The sequence below is a fragment of the Vicia villosa genome, unplaced genomic scaffold, assembly GCF_029867415.1.
Source record: "Vicia villosa cultivar HV-30 ecotype Madison, WI unplaced genomic scaffold, Vvil1.0 ctg.000843F_1_1, whole genome shotgun sequence".
NCBI lineage: Eukaryota > Viridiplantae > Streptophyta > Magnoliopsida > Fabales > Fabaceae > Vicia > Vicia villosa.
Genome location: NW_026705373.1, coordinates 144,324 through 165,075, shown reverse-complemented (window position 1 = coordinate 165,075; position 20,752 = coordinate 144,324). Strand labels below are relative to the sequence as shown.

The 20,752-nt window shown below is 31.8% G+C and overlaps 3 long non-coding RNA genes across 3 annotated transcripts; 1 reads left to right on the top strand and 2 right to left on the bottom strand.

The window, feature by feature from the left end:
• Positions 1-709: 709 nt before the first annotated feature.
• Positions 710-2,939, top strand: LOC131631546 (uncharacterized). Its single transcript, XR_009292731.1, has 2 exons — positions 710-1,795; positions 2,613-2,939. It is a non-coding gene; the product is annotated as an uncharacterized LOC131631546 (long non-coding RNA).
• Positions 2,940-14,921: 11,982 nt separating this feature from the next.
• Positions 14,922-16,242, bottom strand: LOC131631536 (uncharacterized). Its single transcript, XR_009292729.1, has 3 exons — positions 15,539-16,242; positions 15,372-15,407; positions 14,922-15,128 (listed from the first exon to the last, which is right to left on the bottom strand). It is a non-coding gene; the product is annotated as an uncharacterized LOC131631536 (long non-coding RNA).
• A 2,034-nt stretch (positions 16,243-18,276) lies between these two features.
• LOC131631571 (uncharacterized) lies at positions 18,277-20,067 on the bottom strand. Its single transcript, XR_009292734.1, has 3 exons — positions 19,731-20,067; positions 19,501-19,600; positions 18,277-18,651 (listed from the first exon to the last, which is right to left on the bottom strand). It is a non-coding gene; the product is annotated as an uncharacterized LOC131631571 (long non-coding RNA).
• Positions 20,068-20,752: the final 685 nt, after the last annotated feature.

Below are 20,752 nucleotides of genomic sequence, written 5' to 3'. Positions count from 1 at the left end.
AATAAGCCAAAAATATGGCCAAAAGCTAAGCAACAAAATCACAACAATTATACGAAAATTAACATGTAAATGATACAAAAGCAATTCAAACATTAGTGCAAAAATTGACCTAAAAAATACTACTATTTTATGAGTCTTTTTGTGGGAAATTTAATCAATTAATGTCAAAAATTGCTCTAAAACCTACTAAGCAAAATTAGTATTTTTATCGATTTTCATCATCATTGAGATATCTAGTACTAAGACAAATTCCTAAAAATACTAGTTAAGTCTAACAAACTGTTTGATTTTATTGTTTAAAAGCTTGAAGAACTAAAACTAAAAAACTAAATTTTATTAAGAACTAAGATGATAACTGGGGGTGTAAGTCAGAAATGATGGTGTAAAAAGTAACTAGCTCCTGGCCCAAAGAAATGACCCAGCAATTTATTTGTTTTGTTTTCAGATTTTCTATGTCCAAAAAATGGCATGATGGGCCTAGGGGTGAATTGTTGAAATCAGTGTGCAGGCCAAATAATGGCGCTAGGCCTAAACAGCAGTGGCCCAGGATAGTTTTTATTTTCAGATTTTCTCTTCAGCCAAAAAAGAAGTATCGGGCCATTAGGGGTGTGACAGAAATCCGTTTGGCCCAAGTTTACTGATGATCCATTGATTATAATTGTTTCAGATTTTTAATTAAATTAAAATAAAATAAATAAATAAAAAAGAAGAAAAGGGAATTAGGTAAAATGTGTGACCTTTGGAGTTCTCAGACTCTCTTCCTCTCACGTAACGGCGCAGCGGAGTCTTCAAACCTCCGGCGATCGACATCATCTTCTCCGATTGAACACGGTGCCGCCATGAATCAAGGATCAGAAGGCCTCTATCCACTCTCTTCTTTCGATTAGGACACCTCCTGTTACTCTCTCTCTCTCACAAACGCATAGAGGCGGCCGTCTCGTACCCTCTCCGATCGAATCTCCACCGTGAGTCGATGAAACGAAACAATATCGTCTCGCCAAGAACACAGCGCCGCTCATACCTTCTCAGTCTCCGCTCTCTTTGTTCCAGCCGTCATCTCCGATTCCGATTTCGTTCTCTATTTGCGTTCCATTCGAATTCGATGCTTCTTCGACGTCGTGGGGAAGATGATTAGTTCAACTGTAAGTCCGATGAGTTCTTTGATGTCTTGCGTTCAACTCTGTTTCTTCTCTTCTTCTTTCTGAGCCCGACTGCACTTTGATACGATGCAGACGAATCGTGGCGGAGAAGTGTTGTTTGTAAAGAAGATGACGATCGATGAAGTGTAGTATTGTTGTTCTTCGTGATGCAGAAACAACGTGAAGGCTTCTTGAAGAATTAGAGATCACTATTGGTTTGTTGGAGATAACAGGTAATGATTGAAGATTGTGTTTGAAGAATGATATGATTGAAGGTGATGAATCCAGAAGGTTGAAGATGATGCAGAGAGGAGGATGAAGAAGGTCTAGGGGATGATGAAGATTATGAAGGTGGCGATGGAAGAGAATGATGGAGCAGGTGGTGGTGTTTGAAGATAGAGTAGTGTGAAGTGAAGATTTTCTGCTGTGGTGGTGAATTGAAGATGAAGATGAAGTTCTGAGATCGAAGATGGTGAATTGTTCAGAGAGTTAAGTGAAGGTGAAGAAGGTGAGAAAATGGAGATTGAAGAAGATGAATTGAAGAATGTGGAGAGAGTGATGAGTTCGCAGAGGAGTGGTGAAGATGATGAGAGAATGAGGAGGGAATCGAGAGAGAGTCTGAAATGGTGGAGGTGTTTGTTATATAGATTTCCCAGGTCAGTTTCCCTCTCCTTTTTCTGTTGAAAATTCAGTTAGGATTCAGTTAGTAATTGCAACTATTAGGTGGTTAGTAGTTGGTTTGTTATGGACTGTAATGAGCTAGAGATGTTAGGAAGTTAGGAGCAAGGATGTTAGTTAGGTTGTTGAAATCAGTTAGGGAATTGGTTGAGTTTGTAACAAACTGTTAGGAAAGTTAGGTTTTTTTGTGAAGTTAGTTATCGGATTGTGAGGGTAGTTATAACTGTCATAGGAGTTAGTTGTATGGGTATGGATTTAGTTAGTTTCTGTTATGAATGTTCTTTTTCTGTTAAAGAGTGTGAATGAAGGTAAACTTGTTAAGGGTTTTACTAGTAACTGTTTTTTTTTGTGCTGATTGCTTATGTATGATGTGAGTCTACTTGAATGAATGGGTTGTTTTATGGGTCTATGATGACAGTACTTTGGTGGTTAAGTATGTATTGGTTATGGATGTAAGTTTTGATTGATTAAAAGGTGATGACTTATCAATTAACTGGTTTTTGTTAGGAGTGTAAACTGATTTTGGTTTGAATTGAAGTAATGGGATCCCTTTTTTGTATTGAACTCAGTGAAGCTTGGTTATGTTAAGGGGCTGGTAGCATGCTGTCGAAACTGTGAATTTATTCTTTAATACGCCTTGATTCTATGATGACATGTTGTGGTTCGTTCTTCGACTGATGCGGGACTGTTAGGCTTAAACCTGTTATGTTCTTCTTTTTTTGTTTAACTTGATTTGCTCTTGGCTGTAATACCGAATCGATTTTGAATGACAGCTCTTTATTCTCTTTAATGCAGGCCTGGCAGACTTGGTGTGTTGAATTGCAGGGCATAATTTATTCTCTACTTGAAAGCTAACAGAGCCCATGGAAGTAGGTTTGGAGATTTGTACCTGTACAATGGAGTTTATAGACCATATGCTTAGAAGTACTCATGTGATGTATCATTTCTTTTTTTCTTTCCAAAATTGTAGAAACAGTAGAGTAGGATTGGGAATGTTTTTATGAGATCCTTTTTTGTAGTTTGGTTCTTTGTAATGGATATTGGACTCTTTGTGTAGTTTTTATGTAATATGGTTGAAACTTGTAATGACTCTCTCTTTTATGAATCATTCCCTTTTATGAATCATTTTCCATTTGAATGAGCTTGTAATACACCATTTGAACTTGTAATTCACCATTTGGATTGGATTGAATATTAAAATGTAACTTTCCACTTATTTTTTGAGTAATCATTTGCTCTTGAATACTATGGATTCATGGTATCTCGCAATCACTAATGAGTCTTTATCTCCAGTTTAATGGAAATATGTCTTCAACTCTCAAACCTTAAGTGATATGCCCTTTACTCAAACAAATTCATCTTAAAGGACAATGGTGCATCCGTTATAACGAATCCTCAAGTTCTATGCCATAGCTTTGACAAATATTTCTTAACAAATGACATTCATCCTCACCGTAAGCTACAAATCCTGATTCACTTTTTTGAGATGCACAATGAAGATAGGAAACTCTTGAAATGATGGAAACGAGAGATAGCCTTTGTATTTTGATGAAGAACCAGGTCCATGATGCCTAATAACACAGAATCCCAATTCCATAAACCATGATTGATGAAGAAGCCAATTGAGCCGACTTTGAATGAAGATGAGAGCCTCAAAACCATAGGGACTCCCCAATCTCCCAAGTCATTGATCTCGATGCCAAGTTTATTGATTAATGATGCATGATGTGTTAGATGACCTAGTGGAGGTATGTACATGAATGAGAAACTTAAGCCAGTTAGAAAGTTAAAGGGGTAGGACAAATTTGGGGTATGACAAAGTCGTTTTAGACTTTTCACACAGATTAAGAAAAATAATAATTGTTGTATGAAAATGAAAAATTATGAAGGTTTTTACAAAATTATCCTTCATTAATGACATGTGGAAGATAAATTTATATAATTGAAAGAAGAGAAAATAATAAATATTTAAGGATATAATAGAAAAGATAGCATTAATTATTCATTGGAATTGTAAAGCGACTTATATTAAAATACAATTTTTTTCTAAAACGACTTATAATAAAAAACCGAGGGAGTATAAAAGGGTTGTTAACATTTCTTTAATTAATTTATAGATATTTGTTTAAATAAAGGTAACTGAATTCGAAATACAAATAAATATTTAAATAATGCAATTGTGAAAACTCAAACATGTATTAGTATTACCCATATCTTATGTGTTTGAATAATAGTTTTGAAAATTTTCCAAAATTGATCCAAAATTTAAGGTGGAAATTGACCTTAAAAAGATTCTAAATGTTCATTTACGAGAAAAATTAAATAAATTGATAAAATGATAGATGAATGTAAAAGCAAAAAAGTTAAAATTTATTGATTTGAAAATGTAAATGACTTAAAATGTAAAGTGTTAATAAAATAATAAATTAAAACACATGGATGGGGAAGATAAAAGTTTCAAATATATAAAAAATGTAAAGATATCACAAAAAGGGTGTTGAGTACCTGTCCATTTTCTAGAAATCACAAAATTAGATGTTTAATCATTATGGGGAAAAAGCTTATCTGAAATCGCGATGTGGTGTTCATGAAAGACCAAACTATTGAAGACATTGATAAGTTAGAGAAGACTACACTAAATAAAGATATCATTTTGTTTAATAATGATTCAATTTGGTTACCTAGTCAAAATCTGGATGCTATTAGTGGTGATGATCAAAATGGTGAGCCATATGATTATGTTGATGATCAACAACTTGGAGATGAGATAAATATTCCAACTAACGATGATGAATGGGAGAACGATATGTCACATGATGAGAATCTTGGTAAAGCTCATGAATCATCTCAAATTCAACTTAGGAGATCTAACAGGCAGAGACAACCTTTTACAAGGTATAACCTAAGTGTCTTCAAGAGGCCATGGAAAGTGATTGAATGCAATGCATGATGAGACACACTTATGATTTAGTGAAGTTGCGTAAAGGCAAAAGGGCTTTGGAAAACAGGTGAACTTATAGAGTTAAACATGAGAACAACTCTAAGTCTCAAAGGTATAAAGCCAGATTAGTGGTGAAAGATTTACGTCAAAGAAAGGGTGTTTATTTTAATGATATTTTCTCACCTGTTATAAATATCTCATCAATCAAAACCATGTTGAATGCTACTCTTGATTTACAGGTTGAGAAAATGGATGTGAAAACAGATTTCCTTCATGGTGATTTGGAGGAAGAGATATATATGAAATAAACTAATGGTTTTCATGTTAAAGGAAAAGAAGATCATGCATGTAAATTGAGAAAGAGTTTATATGGGTTGAAGCAAGTTACAAGGCAGTGGTACAAGAAGTTTGAGTCTGTTATGTGTGATCAAAGATATCATAAGACTACTTCAGATCACCGCGTCTTTGTTAGAAAATTTTCTAACGATGAATTCATTATCCTGTTGTTATATGTTCATGATATGCTTATTGTAGGGAAAAAAATATTTGTAACATTGACAAGTTAAAGAAGTAGTTGAGCGAGTCATTTGCCATAAAAGACATGGGAGCAACTAAATAGATTCTTGGCATTAGAATGGTGCGCGACAGAAAGGAGAAGAAACTTTGGATGTCACAAGATTCAAAATTGAAAGTTCTAAGGCGGCAAGCACTCCTATTGCTACTCATTTCAAGTTGAGTTCTAATCAAAGTCCTTCATGAGAAGATGAAACATTTGATATGATATGTGTTCCCTATGCGTCTGTTGTGGGTAGTTTGATATATGCAATGGTGCGTACAATACCAGATATTGCACATGTTGTTGGTACATACAATATTAATTTTTCAAATCTTGGTAGAGAGCATTGGACTGCTGTAAAATAGATTTTAAGGTATCTTCGCGATACTACTTGTATGAGCTTTGCTTTAGAGGAGATAAGCCTACTATAGTGGGGTACTATAACTCTGATATGGCTGGAGAAATTGATTCCAAAAAGTCCAATTCGGGATACATGATTAAATTTGCAAGGAGAGTTATGGATTGGAAGTCTAGATTGCAAAAATATGTAGCATTGTCTACTACAGAGGTTGAAATCATTGTCATTACTAAATCATACAAATAGTTACCGTGGTTGAAGAAATTTTTGCAGGAGTTTGGTTTTGTTCAAGACAAATGTGTGTTATTTTTTGATAGTCAAAGTGTTATTCATCTTGGTAAGAATCTGACTTTTCATAATAGGTCCAAACACATTGATGTGAGATATCATTGGATACGTGATGTTTTTGATGCTAAGTTGTTGGAGTTAGGTAAAGTTAATAAAGATTATAATGGTTATGATATGATGACTAAAGCGTTATCAAGAGAGAAGCTTGTTGTGATATCGTCGGTTCGACGATTACTTCCACATAGTTGTGAGATGGAGATTTGTTGAGTTTGGGCTCCCTTTCTATGTGGAGAAAGGGTCAAATATGATTAACCTATTAGTATCATTTATTTAAGTGGAGATGGTAAATTTAAGGTTGAGAGAGATATAGAGAAAAATAGGTATTCAAAAGAGAGAGAAAAGAGAAAAGAAACTTTTTTCTGCTTTTTGCATCCAGTCTCACTAAATCGTCAATTCTGAATTCGTTAACCGTTGGATCGAGCTCAATTTTTAAGGGTAGGTTCGTAACACCTGTTTCTACCTTTTGACCTTTAGGAACTCTTTTCAGCTTTTAATTCATATTTGTTGTTTTTTCCTTTAAATTATAATAAGAAAAATGAGTTTTTTTTTGTATATATTCTGTTATAGATGAATGGAGTATTTTAATTATGTTTGATATATAACTTTTATACTTTATTATTTTATCCTTTGGTATTCTTATGTACATGCTAAAAGACCCAATATGGCCTTTTCTACTTGATTAAAGTTTGATGCATATGTACGATATGTTAATACAAATCACATGTTTAGAGATGATGATTGAAACATACTGAAAAAAGGTTTTCAGTTATTAATTGTAATATAATTGGCAATTAATTGAAAGATACTAAAATAGCACACTATTTTTATTTATATTTTGACGGCGGCACACAGTCAAAATTTAATTAGCAATTTATTAACAGTGATATGTTTGGGAATTTTGAATGTTGCTTAACACACTATCAATTTTGTGCAAAAACCATTTAATTAGGAAATCCACAGAAAGTACAACAAAAAGGTAAACAAAATAAAAATAATAAAAAACTTAGTAAGAAAAAGTTAAAGTCAAATATATATAATTGAAAAAGGAAGAAGTAAAACAATATGTATAAAAGAGTTTTTTTTTTCTTAATAATCAACTTGAAATTCATTAATTTAAAAAAAAAAAAAAAAAGAGATTGGGAGACATAAGGATTAATCTAATAAACCTAAATATTAAAGCAAATATGAATTAGAGACGGACCTCCATACATAAATTATGTGTACAATCTAGCGAACCACTTACGACACGAAATTAAATTACAAAAAAATATATATTGTATATGATTAAACCCAAATTTGAAAAACGACAAATGAACTCGACCGCCAACACGATAACGACATCATTAACCAATAACTTACTTACAAACTACGATAAGTAATCACGATCATTTATGGTCAAACAGTCTGAAATCAATCACAATTGACTAAAGCGGAATTTAAGACTGCGAAGGCAGTAAACTCGAATCGGAGCTAGAATCCACAAACCATCGTCATTCCGAACAACCCAAAATTCTTTGATGCAGTAGAGATAAACGAAATTTTGAAACCTGCAAATCTCAATAGATCTGGAACTAATCAGAGATTCAAGAATCAGAAATGTCAACAAACTCGAATCAGAGAAGATGAGGCTTATATAGCTAGCAAAAAACGTCGTCGAACTGCAATTTTAGAAAACCCACCAACATTTACGGAGAGGTGGAATTCTGAGACGTCATCTTTCCACCTTCATATAGGTGAGATAACCATCGCCCTAAATGACGTCTCATGCCTCATGTATCTTCGCATCAGGGGAGATTATTGGGCCATAGAAGGCTCGATTGACAAGAAGCCGTCGAAATGATGACCACCCAATTAGGGGCTGACCCAACTAAGGTGGAAAATAAGATAGCTGGCACCATAGGTGCTCATGATAGATTTAGTTTTTTTTGGAAGAGCTTTATAAAAACCATTTGTAGTGGGCTAAGGATGCTGAAGGTGATGATCTGCAGGTTGACTACCATCGGACTTGTGCATTGAGGTGTTACCTCTTGTTCTTGGTTGGTACTCCCATTTTTTAGGACAAAAGTGCAACCTATGTCGATGTGGTCTACCTTCAGTACTTCATCAACTTGATGGTGATTCATGAGTATAATTGAGGGGCCGTCTATTTGGTTTCACTACTACAAAAAACACATTTCACATCGGACGCGAAATGCATTTAACCTCGGCTACAAAAGCGAGGTAACGAAGGGCGTCATGAAAAGTTGCTGCTTTACCCCTCCGTTTTTAAAACACTGAGGGGAAAATTTATCTGCAGATGAGTTCGAATCCCATCATCTGCAATTTTATCATTTTTAAAATTAGCGTATCATACCTCTCGGTTTGAGCATAAAATCGAGGGGTACGATAAATTTAATTTTAAAAAAAAAGTTATTACAAACTACAAAATATTAATAAATTTATTATTTGCTCAGAATAATACATTGTTTACACATAATATTAAATTAAAAATATATAACAAAATTTGAATCTGATTTATCGTCATTGTTGTCAGTAAGAACAAATGATGGATCCTCGTTTCATTGAAATCTTGGAGAAGAGAAAACATTGGGTGCAATGTATTCGAGATGGCTTTTGTATTCATTTGTTTGTGATATAAAGCAAAAAAAATGGTTAGTTAAATAAAATAAATATACAATTATATCATTATTGAAGAACACAAATCTTAAATCCAATTTATTTCTGCTCTTGCAGTTCATAATAGAGAACTTTACCAAACTTTTTTACGGTTCAAAGTTTTCATGTTATATATTTCATTAATAATTTTTTATATTCATAATGCTTTTATAATAGATATCTGTTAGAGTTTACGCGGATCACTAATGGCAGTGTCTAGAGCTTTAATGACTCATTAAATGGACAACTAAGATTTGTTTAAGGACGATGAATATCCTCAATAAACACACTTAAATATCCCCTAGGTTATGAGAAAAATCAAGGCAACAAATATTTCTTTCCACATACCCCTCAGTTTCAGCTGAAAATCGAGGTGAATAAACTTCTATTTATATTTTTTTTAATTACACTATTTACACAAAATATTAAAATACAATGTATACAACAAAACCAGGTTTTAACAAATCTTTGCTCTTATACCAGATTTAGTTGTATACCAATTGTTCCTCACAAACACTTCATAACTTATCCAATTCTGATAAGTTATTTGTTCCAAATATGAGAATTTTTTTCTGCACATGCAATTCATCCCAGAGATTTGTTCCCCAAGTTCTTGAGCGTTTCTAGAGCAAATGTTTTGACAAGAAAGAGAACAAGATATATAGTGTTGGAAATATCTTCAGCAGATTTTGATTAACAACATATAAAGGTAATTCCAAAACAACAACATCAACATGTGAGATATATTGCAAGGGGAGAAAAAAAATTTTGTTCAAGAAAAACAGTACGAGTTTGGAGCGGAGCGGCTACATATAAGTTAAGGTTATGGTAGAAATTTATTAACAAGTGCTTTTATAGTAAAATCTTATTATATATTCCCTCAGTTATTTAAGAAACCGAAGGATTAGATGATTTGATTTACAAATAAAAAGATAAATTGCATTTGCTGCGTGGCATGAATTTTTTTTACCCTCGGTTTTATACAAAACCCGAGGAATAAGATGATTTGTCAAATATAGACGCCTTTTTGGTTCAAAATAAAACTTAAAATTGCATGAGGTGGGAATCAAAGCTCAAATACTTAGCAACATTTTATGTCGACTTTGGCCAAAACTGGGGTATTAGATATCTTTTTTTAAAATAAATAATAGTGCGTTCCAGATCATTTGACCTCAGAATTTTAATGGTTGGGGTGAAATCTTTGTCATGTAATGTATTATTTGTAGTAGTGTCTACTTGTATTCAAAGTTGGGCAACGGTATTATATGGAAGACAAAGCAGATAACAGGGAGTTGCATGATGCTTACAGTAATTTACTGTTACTAATATTTTCATAAGTCATTTGCTACTCTTGTTATTAATATTGTATCTGAACCATTATCAGGGAAAAATCATCTCCCACTTCCCTCGCATCATCGGGTGGGAAGTTGTGTCTGCCTACAATGAGATTGACTATGTGCTGCCACATTTTTCTTGTGCACGGGGAATAATGCGGTCAATCCATTCAGAGTGCATCTTGACCATCATATACCAGATGACATTTCCTTCTGCGTATACGATGGTCACTGCAAGACGCATTTGTTGAATCTCATTTCTTTATACTCCAGATGATTGACATGTGGGTTATCTCTTATGTATCTTTATCTGCCAAAACGAGTGATAAGCCAGTTTGGCTATCTGAAGATTATTCTGAGACACCCCTCAGAGTCCGCTCATCCCACCTTCCTCCACAGAGATTTCGATGTGATTATTGATGATTTGTAGAGTCACTTGGTACCAGAGGAGTATCGGAGGGTGCCATCTCCTTTACAGTGGATGACCACACCGAGGATGTGTCAGCGGTCTGTCGGCGTATTTTAGAGATGGGGAAATCATGCATAAAGGCGTGATTATTTGAGAATGGTAGTTCCTGGTTGGCCCTCGTGGAAGGCTTGATTGTTAAGGCACATAATTTCTTGTAGTACATGCGGAGGAGAATGCAGGGGGTTAAACATACCCAGTAAATTTTTGTTCGGTTCTATTATTTTGTATTTTTGGAACAATTTATTGTATGATTTTTTTTCATAATTTATGGCCTAAAATGAGCTAAAATATGCTAGCCTAAAATGATCTAAAATATGTGTGCCTAAAAAATCAAATTTAGTGAATAAAAACAAAACAATTGAGTAGATAGAGAATTTCAGAGATGCATCTCCGGATATATCCAAATAACATACGGAGATGTATTTCCGGAGTATTTTATTCAAAATGGGGTGGATATTAGAAATACAAAGATTTGTATGATTTTGGGTATGTTCGGAGATACACTCAGCACACATTAAGGGCAATTTTAATTTTTCAGAGGTGTTGGGTGCACCCCTAAGGGTGGAAAGAGTATTCCCTAAAAAAATTAACTCATTATTTTAGGAAATTACTTATCCCACCCTAACGGGTGGAAAAACACTTATGAAAATAAAAAAAAATGTCCCTTAATTTCATAAATGCATTTTGACGCACCTTGATCACACCAAAACAAGCCCCAACTGAATTTCACCCTATATTTTTTCCAAAATTAATTCCTAGATGTCTCTCTGAATCCTCCTTATAGTCATTTACACTAGATTCACGTGTAAATGAATCACACTCTTATTTTGTAAAAAAAAGAAAATCAAAAATATACTTTTGAAATAAATCCAAAAGTACACTTCCTTAAAATTTATTTTTCACAATCTGTGTGTAAGTTTCTTTTAGATTGCTAAGGACAGTGAAGAATGGGGATTCTTCCAAATACTTTAACCATTGAATGTAATTTAGCTTATTTCTTTGTGAGTTTAAAAGATGAATGAATTTAGCTTCTTTCTTTGTGAGTTTAATTTTTTGTTTTACACTTGATCAATCATGGCGAGTGAGGAAGGTTACCTCAGAGTTAAATAAAATGGAAAGAGTGGAGAATTTTAAAAATTCTACAACAGTTAAGCTTCTGAAATATATAACTGAAAAGAAAACACGAAAAATTGGAGAATGTAGACTGAGAGGATCTTAGTGTAATTAATTATATTTAGTCAAAGAAAAGTGTAACTAATTAATAACTAATTACTCCTGTCATTTTTGTAATATTACGGAAGGATACTTCCAAATTAATTCAGATATATATTTTTGGACTATTTTTTAAATGAATGTGTGATTCTTTTACGCATGAATTTGGTATATTTGGAGTGTCTTCGAACATGCATTTTCATATTCTAACTAGTCAGAGACCCGTGCTGTCGCCCGGGTGCACTATTTGTAGTGTAGAATTTTTTTGAACGATACGAAAAATGTGAAGTAAAGAAGTTTGACCAAATTGCATATATAAAATGGAAATTAACCATTTAAAAAAAGTTTTACTAATTAGATATTAGTGGTATGAAAATTAGGTTCTAAATTAAAATAATGATCCGCAAAAAAATTTGATAAGGCTTGATCGCTTCAAAACAATAAGTATTATGGGGATAGTGACCCATGCAGCCGCACAGACAAATTTGTTCATATCTTTCATTTGATAAGGCTTGATCACTTCAAAAAAAAACTAAGTATTATGGTGCTAGTGACCCGCACGAATAAATTTATTTAATGATGTATAAAATATATTTAGAAATATTTTTAAATTTGAAATGAGATAGTAATTAATTATAAAAGAAACTATTATAATAAAAATTCGATTATATTAAATAAACATACAAAATAAAAACAAAAAGGAACCATTGGAGAAAGAAAAAAAAGGAAAATTTTAAATTCAAAATAAAAATTTTGTTTTTTAGTTAAAGGTTATTGTTAATTAAAATAAAATAGACATTGTATTGATAGTGACCCGTAAGATTAAATATTTTATTATCATAAAAATTCAATTATTATTAAATAAACATACAAAATAAACATAAAAAAGGGACCCGTGAGAAAGAAAGAAAAAGGAAAATTTTAAATTTAAAATAAAAGTTTCATGTAAAAACCGTAGAAAGCGGATATTTAGCTCAAATCGGCAAGAAACAGAGTATTTTCTAATAGTGTTTTGGTTCATTTTTATTAGTTGAGAATTAATAAAATAGAAATATATTTTGAATATCACCATTTATTTTTCACAAATTTGAATCATTAATATATATAATTTTCACATTTATGTCAATAACACATTTAATAAATCATTAGTATGAATTAATCATCTAATTATAGCTATATAATCAATTTTTATTGAATTATCTTTGATTCACCAAAACTTATAGAAAAATCAGATTCATGTATTGATGTAATATTTTTATTTAATTTATGATTGGAAAAGAATTATTGAACACTTACTTTAAGATAGATTGATCGAGAAAAAAAATGCTTGTCTTTCATATAACCAAATATAATGAGGGGGAAGTGTTAAAGAATAAAATAAAATTATGCAAATAAGAATGTAATATCATGCAATTAGGAGAAGAATATCATGTAATTATTTGCATTTATCATGTCAAGTCTACACGTCTCTCATATTCTCAATAAAAACAAATCAATGTAGATTTATAGACCCACATAGCAGAACTTTTAATCTAATTGTAGTATCAACTTTGAAAGCCAAGTATATTTAACACCATTTAGAATACACATATACTACAGTAGTTTCAATTCACAGGCTTGTAATAAGCTTAAGCGGATAGAACTTTAAGATTGTGAAATATATGCTTTTTGTGAACCCTGCCCCATGTGCTTTGGCGCAATCCACCTCTCGCGAATTAAGGTAAGTTAGAACTTAGAATTGCATGTCTTTCCTATATTTCTCATTTGTATCAACCTTGTCCTGTTTTGAGCAAAACTTTTTACAATATTCTTCTTAAACAGAGATTGGTTTACGGAGCAAAGACATAGGCAACAATCGCGATTGGATTTATACAAAATCCTATACATGTACATGTAGCCAAACAACACAGTTGCAATAACAGATTCGGAAAAGGAAAAAAAATTACGCTGCAGAACAAAATAAATTAAACATTAACAGTAAATGCAATTTTATTCTGAAGAAAGCATTATCAAAAGCTTTCACGTCGTCTAATCAGAGGCCCAAAGTAAAACCTGGATCATGTGATAATAATTTTAATAGCAAACATACTATTTCATTAATTAGCATTAGCAGTCCATGAGCACATGTTAGTTTATATTATGTATGACTCCCATGATAGATTAATTTAAACCAAAATTGTTCCATCTTTTCATTTTAAAATCACAAATATGAAACATACCGGTAGAAACTTTGATGATTTCTTCATCACAATAATTGTGCTACCAAGAAAACCTGAACTTCATGGAATAATAAAGTCAGATAATCAACAGGTAGTTAAAACACAAATCATTGTCCCATAGTTTCAAATCAAAGATTTTTATATCAAAGAAAGGGTTCTCAAAGATTTCCATCATGAATTTAACGCGCAAATTATTCTTCGCACAACAGCATGTTCTCCAATATAAGTTTAGCCAAAGACAAAAAGCATTAGTTACTTGCACAATGGAAACACAATTTAGTTAAAACAAATGTCCCAAAACACAATATGTATGGACATTGGAGATAATTTTTGTAACTATTGGAAAAACTTCCTCTAGATTGATAACACTTTGGTTAGAGATTGCATCATAAAACTTTATGAAGTGGTCAAATAGTTAAAACACGACCAAATAAGATGTGACATCCATTTACATGGGTAATATGTAATGAAAAAAAACACGATTGCAGTGTTTTTTCACAAAGTAAGTAGTTTGTCTAACCTTCATCATATCTTGGATTAAAGATGCAAAGGAAGGCATGCAAGAGGACATGTTGGGTGAACCACCACCTGACATTTGACACACAAATCCTAAGAAAAATTAAAAGCATTTTCAGAACACTATGAAAATGCAAGATGTGTGACTTATTACAGTTCTAATCAATATGATTTAGAGTAGCATCTAACCACAAAGTAGAAGCCGGTTCTAGAAGAAAGAAACTCAAATTTAAGATAGCCTAGATACATATCAAGTAACCCAAAACATTTTAGAGGATGAAATGACTACAATGATCATCTTTACTACATTTTAATGCCATCAGAAAACTAAGTTAAAAAATACTTAGAATTAGCTAAGAGATGTAGTAAAGAACTGACTCACCTCCATCCCATGGAGTATCATCAGGGTTGTACTACAAAGCCAACTGTACTCCAAAGCAGACAAGAAATCAGAAATTGCTTACTTATGCATACTAACACAATGGAAAAAGTGAAATAAAATAAAACAAAAGTGACTATATTATACAAGTATACATAACCATTTGCAGCTTTTATACAATTATCAATCTAAATCACCCAAATATGATAGCATTCCATAATATATTGTTATCCTGAAGAGCATCACTTCTCTCTATAGGTGGATCTTGTTGCAATCATTAAAACCTCTCATAAGTCTCTTCTTAGCCGGAGTCATCAGTACCACCTATAAAACCAGCAGCCGTAAAAAAAAGTACATCACTCCAATTTGTATTTTGAAGTTGTAATTTGACAAAGCATTTCACCTTTTCTTTTACAATGTATTATCAAAATACCACGAAACTTAAAGTATCTAAAGGGTTTCTACCATACAAATGAGATAGGAAGCTTGAATCTCCATCAAAATTTAAGAAAGTAAAATCAATATTTGGGAGTTTAACAACATTGTATCTTGTGCCATGGATTGTACCTGAATTTGCAGAGAAAGAACCAATAAAGTCTTTTGCTGAAAATGGAAGAAATAGGTAAGTTTATAAAAAAAACCTAGATCTAAGTTTATCTCACAATTTATGAATATTTCTCTACAAATCAATTGAGAACAGAACATTCCTTAGACAATCTTGAAACAAAATATACCTCTACCCGTGGAAGATGATGAACAGTTTAAACTTTCATAGAGAAATGCTTTTGTAGATTAGACAAATAATGAGCTTCTTCATCAACCTGCGACCTCGTAAGCCACTTATTGTTGCTCTACACAAACTGCAATGGGAAGCCATTCAAAACCAACATCAATATTTTCAGTTCAACAAATCCAAAACAAAATGCTATCTTTGTTATAACCTTAAGAAAACCAGTAGCAAACGAAGAAAAAAGGAAATAAATAAACCATTAGATTACGCAAGCAGGGGGAACGACCACCATAGACAAATAATCCCTCTATATGAAGAAAAATTGGAAATATATTTTGCAACCTTCACCTTCTTCGGTTCCATTGTTTTCGGTAACGAAGATTCTAGGGTTTGGAGAGATAGATAGAAATATGCTATTGGATAGAGAAACAGATTTGTGAAATTAGAGGAATAGAGGCGAAAAGTTAAAGGAATAGGGGCGGCGCGGAAGAGATAGAGAGATAGTGATCTAGGGTTTGGGGGGTGTGGTGTTTGGAGAGGCGAGAGAACGATAGAGAAAGGAAAGGTCATGTTGTCTGCAAGAGAGAGGATGAAGGAAGAAGTAAAATTTTGGGAATCGTACCAATGGAAGTACAAAAGTATTTGAGTTTGTCCAATGAGAATCACACAAATGGCAAAGACCAATTTTTAATTTGTTAATTACTTAGATAGCCTTTTGTTAGTGTAAAATTTTTATGATGAACTAGTAGAAGACCCGTGCGTCCGCACGGGTAAATCAAATCTTAAGATGAATAATGTATATTAGATGAATAATGTATTAGGAATGCAAAAAAAAAAAGTTTAAAAATACGAATGAGGAATGTTAATTTAAGATTCACATAATATAATATAGATGAAATTAATCTATATATAGAAGCTATGTAAAAAAAGAACATGGAAATGCAATAGTTATTAATATCTTAAGTCATTCAATAAGATTAGGTTGTTGGTGATAAACAATTGTTATTATAAAATCATTAATAACTGGAAATATTTAAAAAGAAATATTTATCAAATCACCAACATGATAAATATTTACAAGTATGACTAATAACTATAAATATTTACAAATATTACGGATAATTATAAATATTTATAATATTTTGTTGTTTAAACAAAAAAGGTATTGTGGTGATAGTGTCCCGTGAAAGTAGTGAGTTTATGCTAATTATAAATATTTATAATATTTTGTTGATTAAAATAAAAAAAGGTATTGTGGTGATAGTGTCCCGTGAAAACTTATTAGATGAATAACTTTCAATTTTAATTGGTATATAATTTATTTAAATACAATTATAAAATGTGAAATAATAAATTTTATTGTGTAATACAATTTAGGCTATAAATTGTTCCAAACATCAAATATTTTATTCAAATAATAGGAGGATTAAAAAAATTATGATTAAAAAAATTATGATTAAAAAAATAATTATGATACACACTCATTTTTAGAAGGCTATAAACTATTGATGTTTATGTTATATCGTCAATATATCAAAGCTTATATTAATATATCAAAAGGTTTTTATTTTATCCATCGAAACAGTAAATCATACTAAAAGTGGTACAAATGATTACTAAATCTCTTGGAAGTATTTTTTTTACAATAAACGTTTTAATCATTAGTTCAACTAATTTAATTTCCAATTGTTCAAAAATATGTTGAGTTAGTGGATTAGTTTTAATTAATTAATTCAATTACCATCAATTATGCTAAAACAATGAAAGATATGACATTTCAAAATTATATATAGGAAATTAGTATGGGAAAAATTGAAAATTATTCAAGAAGTATTATTTTTAATTTAAATATATTAAATTAAAACATGCAGTAGCTATAGAAAGGCAAGTCTGAATATAGAAATGAGATAGATATGCCATGCCTATTTATGTGAAAGGTCCCATGGTAATTGTTTGGATAGATATGAGATCAGTAACCACAAAAATGCTGTCATAATACAACTTAGTACGTATAAGATGTGCAAATGATGTTAAATCCATAATTGTGATCAACTTCCACTCATTGTTATTTAATGCCAAAGTTCTTCAGTGTGCTTATAATTTACTCTACACTATAAGAATTGCCAATATGGTGTGTAAATATCCTAAAAAATTCAAAGACCAAACTTTCTATATTCACTATATTTGTATGTCATATATTATAGAACATGTTTATAGGTTCCATTGGCATTAAGTTGATATCAAAAACAGGATAAATGGAAGAAATGGAGTAAGTGAAAAAATTATTGAAACACTATTCATTATAGCCAACACACAGGTGCTAACAGAGGAATGCTAAAATTCAAGAAAACTCGAGAAATATTTCCAAACTTTTAAGAATTTTTAACAGCAGCTAGTAATAGTAACTTTTTTGAATTTTTTACAGTAACTAAAAAGTAAACAACATTGTTGGATCTAAACTATATGGCTCCAAATAAAATCAAGAAAGTCAAATGCTAGCATAGGAAAACAGAACTGCAGCATATTCTAGGCATATATATCGAAAATCGCAAAACAGTCCTAGCTAGTTTTGTTATTGTGACTTGTGATGAAAGTAGGCAGCTTATTTTGAACTTGAAAAAGATGAAAGAGAATCTTCTAGCCATAAAATAGAAAGCCAACTGAACTTAAGCATGTTGATGTGAGCATAGACAATAATTTGAATTAAATAACTGGATTAGACATAAGGAAAGCATGGTAAAAAATCATTACGGACGCGGGAAAGATGTTCCTAGTATAATCTTGATGAAATATAAAATATTCAAATGATAATCTATATTCTTACAAGGACAAAAGACTTCAACACATTTTTCTATGCCTGCTACCTAGCTAGTGTACATGAACTATGAGAAAACAATATATGTATGCAATTTTGAAATTTCCAATACACGCCATCCACTGTCATCATTGCTAAACCATGCTTCATTGATTTATTAGATATATTAATGTTTAACATTAGTTGTACAACAGGTGTATATGGTGTTCTTACTTTGGCCAGATTTTGCAAGCGGAGAAGTCACTTCATTCAAAAAGTTTTGGATCCTCGACATCAATACATTCAATCTTTCTTGATAGAGCCTTCAAGAAATAAGTTAAAATTTAAAAATTAGATGACCCTGTAAGAGATGCAGGAAAAATAATGACACTACTTGATTTAGGAAATACTATATTCACAATTTACTTCAGCTCAAAGACAGAAAATATTAAGACCCTGTTTGGTCGAACAGTCTAATAGCATAAGCATTTATGTATAAGCTGTTTCTATAACTAAAGGAAAAACAAAAAACCTGATAGTTATGATCTAGAACTGAAGTAAAGATATGGGTGGGGACTATATTTCTAACAAAAAAACCTGATGAAATAACATATACCATAAAATAGACCAGCAAAGTGGAAAACTTCAAAAAATCCACACTTCCATAAAATCCTTTGAAATTAATCAAGAAAGACTGCTCCAGTGGAAGGAGTATGCACCCACTTTTCACCGGAAACACAAACTATGATGCAAATAACTTACCCTGCTATATCAAAACCATTTTGTACATAGAGACCAAGAATATAAACTATGATGCTACTTATATTTTAGCATTTTCAACATTTATATGTTGTATTTAGAAAAGCTTGGAGTCACCTATATATTTACACATTTATCTATCATTTTCTACCCATAAAAATAAATATTAAGCTGAAAGAAGACAAGACATTCATTCTTCCATATTGATGTCAATACTTAATATTTACACTTAAAATCCTCGACAAATATATGATTTGATATAATAGAGATGACTGGACCAGTTTATCACCTCCTACAAGCACTGTTAGCTTAATATATCTTTGTAAATGTGAAACAATTAGAAAAAACATGAAATCAAATTCATCTATAAACTTTGATGAAAATTCATCAAAAACTTTATACAAAATTAATACCTTTGTTGACCTAACATGCTTCAGAGATAAATTCAATTTCCTTTCAAGCTGCTCAAGATCTTTAGAACTCAGTGGACCTAAATCTTCCCCTAAAAGATTTCTGAAATATTGCAAACACATACACACAATTTATAATCAAAATAATTGTAAATGTGAAACATTAGAAAAAACAAATAAACCACAGATCTGAAAATATTGCAAACACATACACACAATTTAAAATTACACACCTTTACACCTTCAGCTCACAGATCTGAAAAACTTAGAAAATCCTAAATCTAAACCTGAATCAAATACAAGCGAGTAAGACGTAGTAGAGCCACAGCAATAGCAAACATATCAGTATTCGGAGAAGCTGGATCTGGACGATGGAAGAAGCTGGATCTAGTTCAAAATGATGTTGTGTGTATTTTTACCCGGTGAAGATGGTCATGTTTCAAGGAATCGTTTTCAACAACATCAAGGAAGCGGATTCGGTTGAGAGATGGGAAATTAGGGTTTGATGAAAATTCAAATGGGATGGGAATGAGGATTCGGTGCTATGGTTTCTTCTTGTACATAGGTGAGAGAGAGAGAGAGAGAACGGATACAGAGAGAAGGAAAAAGTTTATATCAGAAAAGGAGAAAGAGAAACAAATAAAAATGGTGTTTGAGACAAGTTGTTGGAATGGACCAATAAGAAAGATACAATTGGCATAGGTGAATATTGAATTTGTTAATTACATGAATAACCTTTTGCAAAGGAGGAAAAAAAAATGTAAAAGGGCACAATAGTAAGTTTGGGCAATTTCTTAGTAATGGGTAGATAGTTGATAGTTGAAGGGTAGATTAATAAGTTCGGGCAACATTATAGTATTGGGTAGATAGTTGAAGATAGCTCTAATTTTTCACTAGGGCGGAGAAGCAATGCTTTGGATGACTTAAAAAATTCCCTTATTTTAAATGTATACAGGATGAGATTTTGAACTATCAGTCTAATAGATCTGATTGATTTAATCCAATGGAAAATTTGGGTGGTGTTGAAGCAAGGCAGATTGACCCCTTTAACTTATATATTTCTTTATAAAAAATGTTATCTTTTTGAATTTATTGTGGTCTAAAAGGGTAAAACGGATCCGCCTTGTCGGTCATGATTATTTTGCCCGTAATTTTTTACAGGACAGTTTACACCCTCTAATATATATATATATATATTATATCCCGTCTCATTTCTTTGCGAGTTTTTGCGGATGCGAGTATTAACATAAATTTT